General features: G+C 38.2%; 1 protein-coding gene across 1 annotated transcript in view; it reads right to left on the bottom strand.

The window, feature by feature from the left end:
- Positions 1-12,867, bottom strand: part of GABRG1 (gamma-aminobutyric acid type A receptor subunit gamma1) — a 56,448-nt gene that overhangs the window by 17,821 nt on the left and 25,760 nt on the right. The window lies entirely within an intron of this gene.

Here is a 12,867-nt window from a genome sequence, read left to right as displayed (position 1 = left end):
ACTTTGTTAAAATCCTTCATGATACATTTAGCACTGTTCAAAAAGAACCTAAGCCATAATAATATAATAACATAAAATCAGTAACTCCTTGTTTCCAAGCATCTTGCTAAATGTATAGCAAGAGAATCAGTCACTAGACTCCTGTCATCCCCAGAGGGTGGGCCTCCATTTTTAAGCTGACAGTTCAGGACACAGACATATCCCTCAGCAGTCAGTCACTCAAAAGAATAACCCTACTACTCATCCCACCTGAAAAATGTGGACTTGAAGCCTCATGCTGGCGAATAGCAGTATCTTACTCCCTTCTTCAGCAGCATCAGTACTCCCTGATTTCTCCCAAGAACATTTATTCCATTTCTAACATCAGCCTTGGTGGACATTATTACCTACTCCTTCAGCATACCTAATTGTCTTTCCCTCTGTGCAGCCCCTCTGTTTGTAAAGGTCCATAATATATCCTGAAGCTGATATTTATTTATGCAACTCATCTCCCATGGGGTCACATTTCCAACTCAGGATATCAATACTGTCTTTCATGCAAATGAAAGCATAATGTCCAAGCACATACATGTAATCCCTTTGCAGAGGTGCAAGACATGTGAGAATGGGATTCAAATGTACACTCTCCTCCTTTCTGAACAGAAGATTCCCTGCAGAAGAAGCCAAGTGGCACAGCTCCAAAAAGATCCCAAGAAAGCACTAAGCACAGACAAACATGCAGGATGATCAGACAACTAAAAGGCTGGCAGGATGCAGCTGTGATAGTATAGATGCTTGAGAGAAATCACCTGAATGGAAAACCATGCTAGGGGTTTTGTCAAGAAAGTTGGATTATTTCTGAAAATGTAGTTTTGAAATGTGCCTGAAATTCTCAGGTTTCATTAAATAATACACTAATTTCCCTTAAACTGCATGTCCTGAAAAATATTTCATATTTCCATGTCCTTTTAAAAAGACGAAATTAGTATACCTAAAATTTGTTGAAAATGAGGTAGAATAATCACTATACTGACTTTTCTGGGGGAACTTTGTTTCCAAAACTAGGATGAATAAAACCCCTATCTTTAGACATTTTATGAGCAAGCATAACAGCACCCAGATTTATACTGTATTCTTCTAGGGGAACATCTTCCTGAGCAATTACTTTGTCTTCGTACAAAAAGTTAAAATTAACACTCTTATCACTATTTCTATTAGTCCTTTGTGAAACTCACCATTCACAGCCTCTGTGTAACTTTAATAATCAGTTTACTACTCTCTCTTTCAAATGACACTAATGATAAAACAGCCACACACAGAATGAAATGGAATCAACCTATGGCTGTGTTAGTCACAGCTGTAGCAAAATGGATGCTTATTCGTACTTAGTCTCACAGGGTTCAATAACCATGGAAAACCTCAGCTCTTCTTTGACATTTGGTTAGATCATTGAACTCTTTTTTTGTACAACTGGCATAAAGAGCCCACCTGCACAAGTATTTGCAGGTAACTGCAATCCGACTCCACTTCTTTCTTCTCCAAAAGATCATAACAAATTCCAAGGGCTGGAAACACAGTGTCTAATCAGAGATTCCCATTAAAGGGCCAGGCAGTGAACAAACTGTGAATACTAAGAAGCAGGTGTGTAGTCTGAGGGAAAATAATTTAATCACTAAAAGCAATTACTCCAAATAAAATAGGAGCAGCTACTGTATGGGAAAAATTGAATCTTCAACATCAGTTTCATTGTCATGTTCTGTTCAGTTCCCATCAGACATGAGGATGGACTGGTGGATTGGTTTTCTTTATTGGAAAGCTATGAAAGGGAAGGAAGCAGATGCCATCCTGCACAACTACTTCTCAGTGCAAACAGCATCACACATATTCCAACATAATATCAAAAAGGATGGGAAAGAAAATCTTACAAAGGAGAAAAAAAAAAAGCAAAACGTTTTTCTTGTATATTTTGTCTGGCAGTCTCACAACTGATTTGACATCACACAGCAGAATGTGTGGAGAAGTGAAGTTGTGAGTAGCTAAATTGTTGGCTGGATTATGTTAACTGCAACACATTTTGAGAAGAGGAAAAAAGTGGCCTAGTTTTCTGAAGCCAAACACAAAACCAATGAAAAGTTCCCAAACCAAATTCAGAACTGAAAAATTGTGTTCCCAAACCACAGGTTTGTGATACAGTTCATTACCAGTGAATTTTTGGGAAAAAAATAATAAAATCACTCTTCTGACGTTTCATCTTTGCTCAGAAATCCACCCCAGTTTTACTCACAGATTCAAAATTCATCTTACTCAGTTTTCTAAGCTTCAAGATATTCTCCCCAGGTTCCCTCATTCTATCCAGCTTCCTAATTCCTTAAACTGGAATGCAATGTGTGAGAGGCAAGGAATTTAAAAAAAAAAAAAAAAATATGAAGGGTTAACTAGAGAAAGCATTCTATCAACCTATCTGTTTTGACATTGAGATGTGACTTATTATCAAAGACCCAGTCTAGTATACTAGAGTAGGATGCTTAAACAGCAAAGAAAGTCATAGACCAAACTGCTAACCACATACTTTCCTAAGAGGTAAGTGCCAAATAAAGCATCAAGCATTAGTCAAATTATTTTCATCTTGACAGTGGGCTGCCAATAAACACTTGTAACCTTTACTTTTTCCCTCACCCAAATGTCTCTGGACTTCAATAATGAGCTATTAAGGAATTTATTAAAATATTTAACCTAACTTTGATGTAGAACCAGTCTTATCAAAAAGTCTAAAATGTTTATCTCCCTGGTGCATTACTTTAAAAGCCCTTAAAGAAGGATTTTTCTGCTGCTTCAGGGCTAACAGTGGTTTCAGAGGTTTATCCTCATGGATAGGAACAAAGCAAGAGTAAGTTTCTTGTTTTGGTAAAACATTTCAGTTTGCTTACTAGAGCAATCTAAACCTAGTGACCTTAGAGTGCCTAAAAGATGCAATGAATCACAATGATTCTCACATCTACCTGTAATATTCCATTAATATTATACTGCAGCTGTGGAAGAGGAGGGGCTCTGGGAAATAGGCTGAACAGAAGTGCACAGCATCTGCTCCCAGAGACTTTTTGCCAGTCAGATTGTTATAATTATACAGATAATCACACTAGAGGATGCTATGAGAACATATGCAGAGGCTAAGAGGAAATATGGTAATGCAACTCTACAGAAGGTGAGGGAGTACAAGGAGACCTACATAGTCACCATACAGAAAAAATTTATCACATCTGTGCTTACCCACTCCTTATTTTGAACATGCAAAGTGACAGATGCACACAACAATATGAATAAAAGGCAAGATTTATTTCAATGCTTTGTAGATTAGAAACTATAATTAAAATCTTCCCAATAGTAAAAAGATTAGCTAGAAAAGTAGCTAAAGCTCTTCAGCAAAATCTCTGCTTTTATTTCATCAGCTTAGATTTTGGCCATCTGAAAGGAGGACAAGGAGAGGAAGTGGATGAAATATATTCTATACATATATACATTGTATACTTATATAAAATCTATGTACATTACTCCACTAAAAATTATACAAAAGTTTGGGTTTGTTTTTAAATGGAGACTATTTCAGCTGCTGCCACTCATAAATGAACATTAAACTACAGAAAGAACCAGAGAAGATAACACGGACCAAAAAAATAATAATTTAAAAAATCAGATATAAATGCATACACATGCATTCAAAACTCTGGAGTCAATACTGGTATGGATTGAGGTTTCATCTTCAAGGCTGCAAATACTGATTTATCAGTTCAATTAACTGTACTTCCTAAATGTAGCAGCTACATCTACTTTCCTGTGACTAGAGAGACTCAAGCAGTCAAAATTGGTCCCACAAACTTAAGTGACAAGGTTGCACATTACTGAAGCATACATGGTTTTCTACAGTTCCTTTTTATGAATACGCTGTAAAGTCACAGCCACAATATTTCACCATTCAGTATGGTGCATCTGTTTTTAAAGCAAGATTAATTGCACAGATACTGCTTGGCCTTTTATATTCATGGTTTTCCTGCTACACTTCAAAACCCAACACTGACAGCAAGAAGACTTATCTGCCCTTGGTTCCTATTCTGCAACCCCTGTAAGATACATCCTACATGAAATACAGGACTCCTATCAGCTTATGTTTCTGGATGATGAGGCTACTCCAACTATCAGTAATTGGCTACTCTGAAGACATAAGAGCACGGACAATTGCTAAGAATTTCCAGAAAAAGCCTCTGCTTGATTACTGCCCCTCAGGGCATAACTCTTTGGGGGGATAACCCTCTACAACACAGACACTGCTGTTAATCAAGCAGTGAAATCATGTGGAGCACTGACTGTATGCCAGTGAACAAAAAACTCCCAAGTTATCAAACAAAGTGTCTTTTTGATGTGCATTCTCCACAAGGGTTGAAATAACCATCCAGAATGTGTAAAACTTGATGAAACTTAACATCATACCAAACCAGAATAAAAACACTGAAGACCAAGACCAACAGCCAAGGGTGATACATTCTCTTACAAGCAAAAGCATATTGCATTTCTTAATAGCCATCTTGTCTGTGCTGTAGCCCCTACTAACAAGGGAGCAGGGCAAGCACTCCTTCCAGGACTGGATCTGCTTCCTTGGTAAACAGCTTGGAGCTGCAGCTGCAAGAAAAGACATCTAGACTATTCCCCTGCCTTGTAAAGTGATGTTCCCACTGCATGCACTGTGAGAGAAAAGATCCTGTTCCTGTCTCTGCCCAACTCTTAAGAGAGGACAAGGTTTTGTAGTGTCATTACAGATCCTGACACCAGCTATTGTAGGGGCCAGTGAACAGCAGCATCTTTCTCTGGACCACAACAGTGAAGGAAGCACTGGCAAGGAAGAGTAACCTTGGTCTAAGAGAGCTTCTATTGCAACAAGCTGTTACAAGCTACTGTAACAATCAAAGTACATTTCCCAAAACCCAGTTCAAATCTAGGCCAGCAGAATTATTCCCACGACTGGAAAGCAGCATCACAAATTTCCATATAGACAGACAGATTAGGAATTAATAGCAAAAACCAGGTGTGTAATGTTCTTCGAAATACTTATCACCTATTTGACACAAAGACAAGAGGTACAAGACAGAACTAAACGTAGGTTGTCTCAGCTGCAGACACAAGGGAGACAGCCATAGCAGAAGCAGACAGAAACTATTTGGAGAGCATATTAAGGGATGGGAAATAACAATAAACTGCACTACAGAGCAGCCAAGTAGTCTGAGAAATTTTGAGGGGAAAATGGGAGGAAAGCACTGTTTGGGTTAGCTTTGTCACTAGTCAATACCTTTCCTTTCCCTGTGAAGTGCTATATGATTACATTAAATACAAGTGATATGTGATGTACATTAATATTATTCTTCATTTAGATCATCTCAGGTCACAACTGAATTGTGCAGGCACTCAGTGCTGCTTGTACAGAATACACAGACTCTGCAAGGAGCTTGTGGTTGGAATTTAACATCAAAGACATGACTTGGAAAGACAGTAGGGGCACAAGTAACACCAAGAAAAGAACCCAATGTCAGACTGAATTACAGGTAGTGATTTTAACACAACAAAAGCATAATTGTTTGTGATATTTGTTAGCCTTCACAGAAACAAACAAGCAAAAAAAATGAAGAAAAGTAAGTTTTAACAGGAATATGGTAACAAACAGTAAAAGCAGCTTTGCAGACATTTATTCCAAATTTCTTTCAAGAACAAAGGACAGTTTCAGAGAAAATGGTGTGAAAACTTGAAAGGATGGGAGCAGAAACCAGTGAGATTTGAGATAGGAAATGGCCTCTTGGGGGAAAAAAATATCTAAAAATGGCTGTGGATAGGCTCTGAAATGACTTGAAAGTGAAAGGAAACAGTTTATGTGTGGGGTCCAGTGAAAGACAAGCCAGAGGAAGAACCTGAACAAGAAATGACTCAGTAGAAACAGTGGAAAATTCTCTGTGTAGGACATCTCTAGATGGTATGAATGTGGTAAAGCTGTTACTGAAAAGGGTGCAAATATACATTAGCATAACAATGGGAGTCTTAACAAGAGATTCCATGTGACAGATTAAAAATTACATATAAATAAAACCCCTTTGCAATCAGATTTTGCAAGACTACAACTGAGCCCCTAATTCCTGGTTCTAACATCCATCACATCTTTATTCACAGCAACTGAGACTGTGGGAGGGATGAAAAGTGGGAATATTTCAAGCTATGAGCATATTGAACTAACTAAACACCTGTGAACAGATATGACCAACACAAGACAAAATTTTAGACTGGACAAAAAGAGACACACAGAACAGTTGGCAACTGGCACATAGAGGTTGCTGAATTTGTGCATGAAACTACCAAGTAGTTGAGAACAGGTGAGAAGGTGACCATGGTATCATATCCTCTGCACAAGTGCTAAAGGGAGAGCTCTAAGAAGTACAATCACAGCAACAGCTACGTAGAGAAGGTACTGGCAGCACAACTTCACAGCACACTGACACACAGACTGACCACATACACAAACGAAGAAGCTTTTCAGAATTATCTTCAAGCCCAAAACACGTCTACAGCTCAGCATTTCTGCTATTTCTTTAACAAACAAGCTTTATGTAAACATAGAGCATTAACATCTGAAATCTCAGGTACTTCAAATGCAGTTTGGTTATTGCTATGGCTGTGGATGCTAAGAATCTGAGATGATATAACTGGATTTCCAGCCAGTGTGCTGCCACACTCTGCTGAAGTTAGGAGAGTTGAGTTAAGTCAAAGTAAACTTTTACTGTTAATACTGAAACTGCCAGCTCTAGTTTAAGTGATACAACAGTACTATAGAAAACCTGAAGTATGAACTAGTCTAACATAAAATTCAACAATAAACCACAGCACAAAAAGATTGCAGTCTTAGAAAATAGCATTGCTAAATGATATATAGAAATCTGGCCATATTTCATGGCAAAGAGCAAAGATTTTTCTGATGTCTTGTGTAGAGCCTTAATCGCCTGTCATAACTTCATATCTATAAAGGGACAACTGGTAAACTGCAGCTGAAAATGGGACAAGTAATGAATGCTGTTTAAAGTCAGGGCTGAAAAGATGCCTGTGTTCTGGTTTGGTTTCAGAAAGCTTCTGCAACATTTGTCTTTTGTACAATGGCTGCTTTTTCTCTCACCCTTTGACATTCCTGCAAAATGATCACAGAAATTAGGAGCAACACAGGAACTGCTGTGCTCTGCTGAGCTGGTAAGAGAATATTGCCTGTGCTTGGCCAATTCCCCTGAAACTGAACAGGGCAAGCTTAGAGTTGTCTTGCAATAGCAGTAGACAAACTAGCTGCCTGCAAGCCAGAATAATCAATTTAAGTTTTTTGTTGGATTTTTTTTTCAGCAAAAAACAGAGAACATTAATGAAATTGTATTTGTGAAGTATTACTCCAGGTCTTAGAGCTGGTAAAATAAGAAAATACTAACAGACATATGGGTTTTGACACTTAACTATAGTTCATAACAAAGAAAAAAACCTCATGCCTACTGAAGGAACATTTACTCATCTGCTGTAAATGGACAGTATCCATCAACCTCAAGCACTCATCTAAATAACAGTCAATTAATTGATCGTTTGTAGTGCTGATAGTCACCAAAATTATAGGAATTTCTCTTCCCTAAACAAAAGAAAACAGTAAATTGGGAAAAAAAAAATCTTATTCTAGGCTAGTCCAAGGGAAATACTGTACAATAAGAAACAGGTAATACTCAAGTACTTGTTGGTACCTCTGTCTTGATCTAGGAACAAATATTCCTGCCATTTGAAAAAGAATGTAACACGTTCACACAAAATGCACACACGTGACTGAAAATTTGCAGTGCTTGCACACTGAACCCATACAACTTTAGGAAAACTCCCAAATGTAGGCAGAAGTGTACCCTTCGTGCTTTTCCTTTCAGTTTGTCATCATCAAGCTCTCAGAGACAATGGTTCTCCTCCAAATGGTCACCTTCAAATATGAAAGTGATTCCAACCTGCAGGAAAAGCTTCAAATGCAGTTCACAAACCATGGCAAGTCCTATCAAGCAGTGTTCACCCAGTCCTGAAACATCACTACACACACACTGCAGCATTTGGGTGGCACCATGGTTTGTTTCGTTTATGTTTCCTGTATGGAACTGTTGTACAGAGCTGTGGAGACACACAGCTCTCATTGACAGACAGGGAGGGAGAGAAGCAGATCATCTCTCATTTCACACAGTTCTCTGGATTTTTTCCTACTGTGTTTGTTAAATCCTTAAGTCTGCACAAAATGGTTCACAAATGTAAACTGGAGTGCATACCTGGGTATCTATAGGATTAGGGCCTTACTAATTTCAGTATCTATTCTGTGTCTCTAACCCTCATCTTTCCTTTATGCTAGTTACTATTCACTCTATAACAAAAAATCTAATGACATCAAAAAAAAAGAGTTTAAAATATATTTACAGAATAATGCACACTAAGTTTGTGCATCTTTTAGTACAGGGTTTCAGAGTAGCTTCTGATAATGTATATTTGAATCATGATCACTTATATTCTATTGTACTTGATGTAAATTATTTAGCACTGTAAAGTAAAAGTACAAAACCTTCAAACTTTCAATACAAATTCAGTAACTAGCAAAGTAACTGCAGTGACACACTTAATCACAAAGCACCTTCCATAAATACAGTAACATGGAACAATCTGTATTAGAACACCAAACACCCTGGTACTTGAATACCTTAGAAAAAAAACATGAAAATCTGCTGCTAGTTACGGTAACTGGAGAGTGAAATGGAATTTAGAACTCAAAGGATATGTAAAATTCACTATCAGCATGGTCAATTTGACAGCAAAAACTTGTATTCTCACAGTGTCCAGGACATGCAGTCTGCTTACCAAAGCAACACATTTCATATTCTGTGAATATTTGATTTTTTCAGTGGTTTAGCTATCTTGTTAAAAATAAGAGTGCTGCTAGGCTTCAAAGTGTGGCCTTCAGCTTGCGGTCACAGTACCCTTCAGTCGCTAACTAGCACAGATCATGTGGTAAAAGCTAAATCATCTGCAGAAGAGACAAAAATGTTGGAAAATAAGAAGGAAATTGAAATACTTAAGTGAAATGCAGCCCTAGAAGTTTATTTTGGAATTTTCAGTCTGGATCTTCTAATACTGGGTAAGAAATACAGAAGCTGAATAGAGAGCATCATCTGCATCGGAAGAAAAAAATACCAAGCCCTCAAACACACTGAAATGGTAATCCCATAATGTTTCAAAATGTTAAATCATAACTTAGAAACACATGGAAAAGCCAAGGAAGTTTAAAACATGATTTTCTTTCTGTAAACATACATACATACATACATACATATATATATATATATATATATGTATGCATACTCACACACAGACCGATCTAGACAGTCAGGTAGAGCATTTTCTTTTGGCTAGTTTTCAGTCTGTCTGTCCATCATGAAGTCTATACATCTCTAGAGAAATGATCTGCCTCTAATCCTTCCCCCATTCTTATTACCTGAATATTGCTCCACCATTTATTAGATAAAACTTGATTAAACAGACATGAAGAACAAGGAAAGTATAAATTTTTGTCTTTGCTCTGTTTTTGAATAAGGATGCATTACTGCTTCTTAAGGAACTTAACTTACTTGCATTCACTCTCCAAAAATTTCTCATTTGGTGTAGCAGTCCCTTACTGTAATGAGAATTTCAATCTAATAGGAAGTACAAAATTAGGTATCCTTTTAGTTAAATGAAGGTGAAAAGGCATTCCATTCCTCTCCTAGACCACTGAACTGCACACTTGCATGTTCTTGCCAAAGCACAAAAGCTGTGGTGCTGCCGTGGTTCTCACCCTGTACCCCTCTGGGCACCAGTAGCACAAAACTGTGTGTATTTATGAACACACAGGCTTCACATGTATGAGAGAGCATCAAAAACTAATAAGCCCCACAGACAACATGGATCAACACGCATTTCTACACAGGAACTGTATGTCAGACTCTACTACTTGTACCATCAAACAGTGGCTATTTTTTTTTACCTTGGCCCTACTTGGGAAGGAAGGAGAAAGATAGTAAAATTACATCTACATTGTTTAACTGAATGAGATTCCATATAGAGGCAAACCAGGCTCTAAATATTCATTGCATGTCTAAATTCTGCTAAGAAATCCCTAGACCACTACAAAGCTATTGAGGATCAAGACTTGGGCCATAAAAATGCACTTACCTGCATTTTACATCATCGTTGCACAATGCATTGCACAGGTTAGCTCTGAAAAGACATTCAAAAATCTCTAGACTTACTGAGTATAAGAAACTTAACTACTCTGCTGCTCCAGACACTTCTTTAAAGTGTTTACTCAGGTTGTGGACGCCTAAAGAGATCATAAGCTGGAGAAAAAAAACCTCTTAAGCATGGAGTGTTTATAGCATCTAGAATTTTGTATAGATCTTTATTAAATAGTGAAAGCAAAAACACAACAGCTTACACAAACAAACTGTAATGAATGCCAGACATAGATTTTAAGTGTCCCTTTTATGGAAGCCTATCAGATAGCAAGAAGAAAATAGATTGAATTATATCAATATGTTCATTTCCACTCATAGGATTTATCATGTGAAGCTTTCAAACATATTCCCTTGATATGCTGCTTCAGCATCATTGTTAGAAAAAATCCTCTCTCTCTATCATTGTACCTAACTAAATAGTTTAAGGACATCATTTGCCAGACTGAATTAATGCATCTGGCAAATGAGTAATCCAATGAGGAATCACGGATATGTGTTCTCACATTAAGTGATCAAATGAAGGGCTAAGGACAGCTCTTGAAATGGAGGCAATTTGGTATTATTGGTTAACAATCCCATATAATACTGACTCCAGGCAAAATGCCTTCCTAATGCAACCAACAGCTCACATAGGGAAAACTTGCAGGGTAAAATCTGTAATTATTTTTTTTTGCTGATAATGTTGTTCCCAAAAACATCTCTTTTTTTTTAAACTTTAATCAAATAATTTGCAAATATATATGGATTCTTTTTGTTTCATAAATATTTTATTTTTGTAGTGATGTTAGATGCTCATATGATCCAAGTTCCTGGAGTCCAAGCCCAGTGGAAGTAATTGTTCTTTTATGAAGGCCATTGTGGCCTTCATAATTGTAATTTAAATTGCTAAGTGCTTCACTGCCCATTTTTGTAAGCCATGGAACAGTTTTTAAAATTCTATGTCCTAATGACATTTACTTTATTACCTTTTGGTGGCAAAATTGTTATATTTTTTTAAAAGAAATGAAAAGGTTAGAGGAGTAAACATGCAGCTGATGTACATTACAACCATTAGGATCCTGCTCTCTAATGAAGTAGTATGTCTGCTCAATATGGTGCTCCCCTTGCAGTAAAAGCCAGTATGAGTGGTTTCACTTAATGCCATGGCAACAGCATCACCTCTCAGCTCTAGGAAGAGCTCTAGCAGATGTGAGGACACCTCTAAACAAGTGACATGACAAAGTCCCATGGCTGATACTGTCACTACCCCAAGTGTGGCATGTGATACCACTGCCTCCCAGGCTCTGGGCTGAGCAAGCAGAAGGGGCTATGGGCACAGGAAGGGCCATGTTGTGTAGCAGTGGGGAGATTGCCCAGGGGCTGCACAGACAAGAGGAGGGCATGGGAGGTAGGGCAGCACTACCCTACAAAACCAGCATGTTGGTTCTTTAAAACTGGAAAGCTGAACCTATAAGCACTTCTCATTTTCAGTCCCAGCGTATGCAATACCTGCTGGCCACAGACTGAAGGACTCACAGTGGTTACTGGGAAAGGAAGCCTCCGCCCTTTGCTATAACCTCCTGACAGATAGCTACCTGCCTGTCCACACATTTTGCTCCCACAATAAATTCCTTTAGAAGAGGAAAAGGTGGAGAGAAGCAAAAGAAAAAGACTGCTTAAGGAAAACAGAAGAAGCCAAAGACAACATTTATACCAGACATGGAAACTGTAGTTTCCCCCATCACTCTTCTGTTCTTTCATGCCTTATAGCCCTGGCCTGAGACATTACCTGCCACGTCCACAGGTATTGACAGTCATAAACTTGTTAGACCATTCTGCTGGAATGAATATCCTTTGCCACAGATCTGCATCATCTACTTTTGGCACCATTATCCGTATTATCCATACCATTATGGAGACACACGTATATATTTATACATGTATTTATCTATAGATATTTATCTATAGATATACATTTTGGTGGTGGTGGTTGGTTTGTTTCACTTGTTCTTTTTGGGTTTTTTGTTTGGTTAGTTGGTTGGTTTTTTTGTGAGGGTGGCAAGACACTGGTAGAGATTGCCCAGACAAGCTGTGGATGCCCCCTCCCTGGAAGTGTTCAAGGCCAGTTTGGATTGGGCTTTAAGCAACCTAGTCTAGTAGAAGGTGTCCTTGCCTGTTCAGAGGGGGTGGAAATAAATTATCATTAAGTTCCCTCCCAACTCAAACCATTCTGTGATTCTATGACTCTATTCATAGTTTTTCTACTTGGCTTCTCAACACTGAAAGTCAATATTCTCCACCCAAACATGACAGCGTACATGTAAACCACAAGACCCTCAATAATAATCTAGAAATCCTGTGCTATTAAAAAATGCTCAGAGGGCCCCTGCACTGGCATATTCCAACCTCAGACTGTACAAAACACTACTCTGCCGTGTAAATTCAGATTGTCAGCAATTCTGAGAGGAAAAAGGAAAAAGGCAGGAGGAGGCTGAGCTCCAACTTGCCTGAGGGGCAGTTCTGGGCAGTGGTCCCCAGGAGAAGTCATGCAACAAGGCCTTTC

Source organism: Heliangelus exortis, chromosome 4, assembly GCF_036169615.1.
Source record: "Heliangelus exortis chromosome 4, bHelExo1.hap1, whole genome shotgun sequence".
Lineage (NCBI taxonomy): Eukaryota > Metazoa > Chordata > Aves > Apodiformes > Trochilidae > Heliangelus > Heliangelus exortis.
This window is presented reverse-complemented; position numbering and strand designations above follow the sequence as displayed.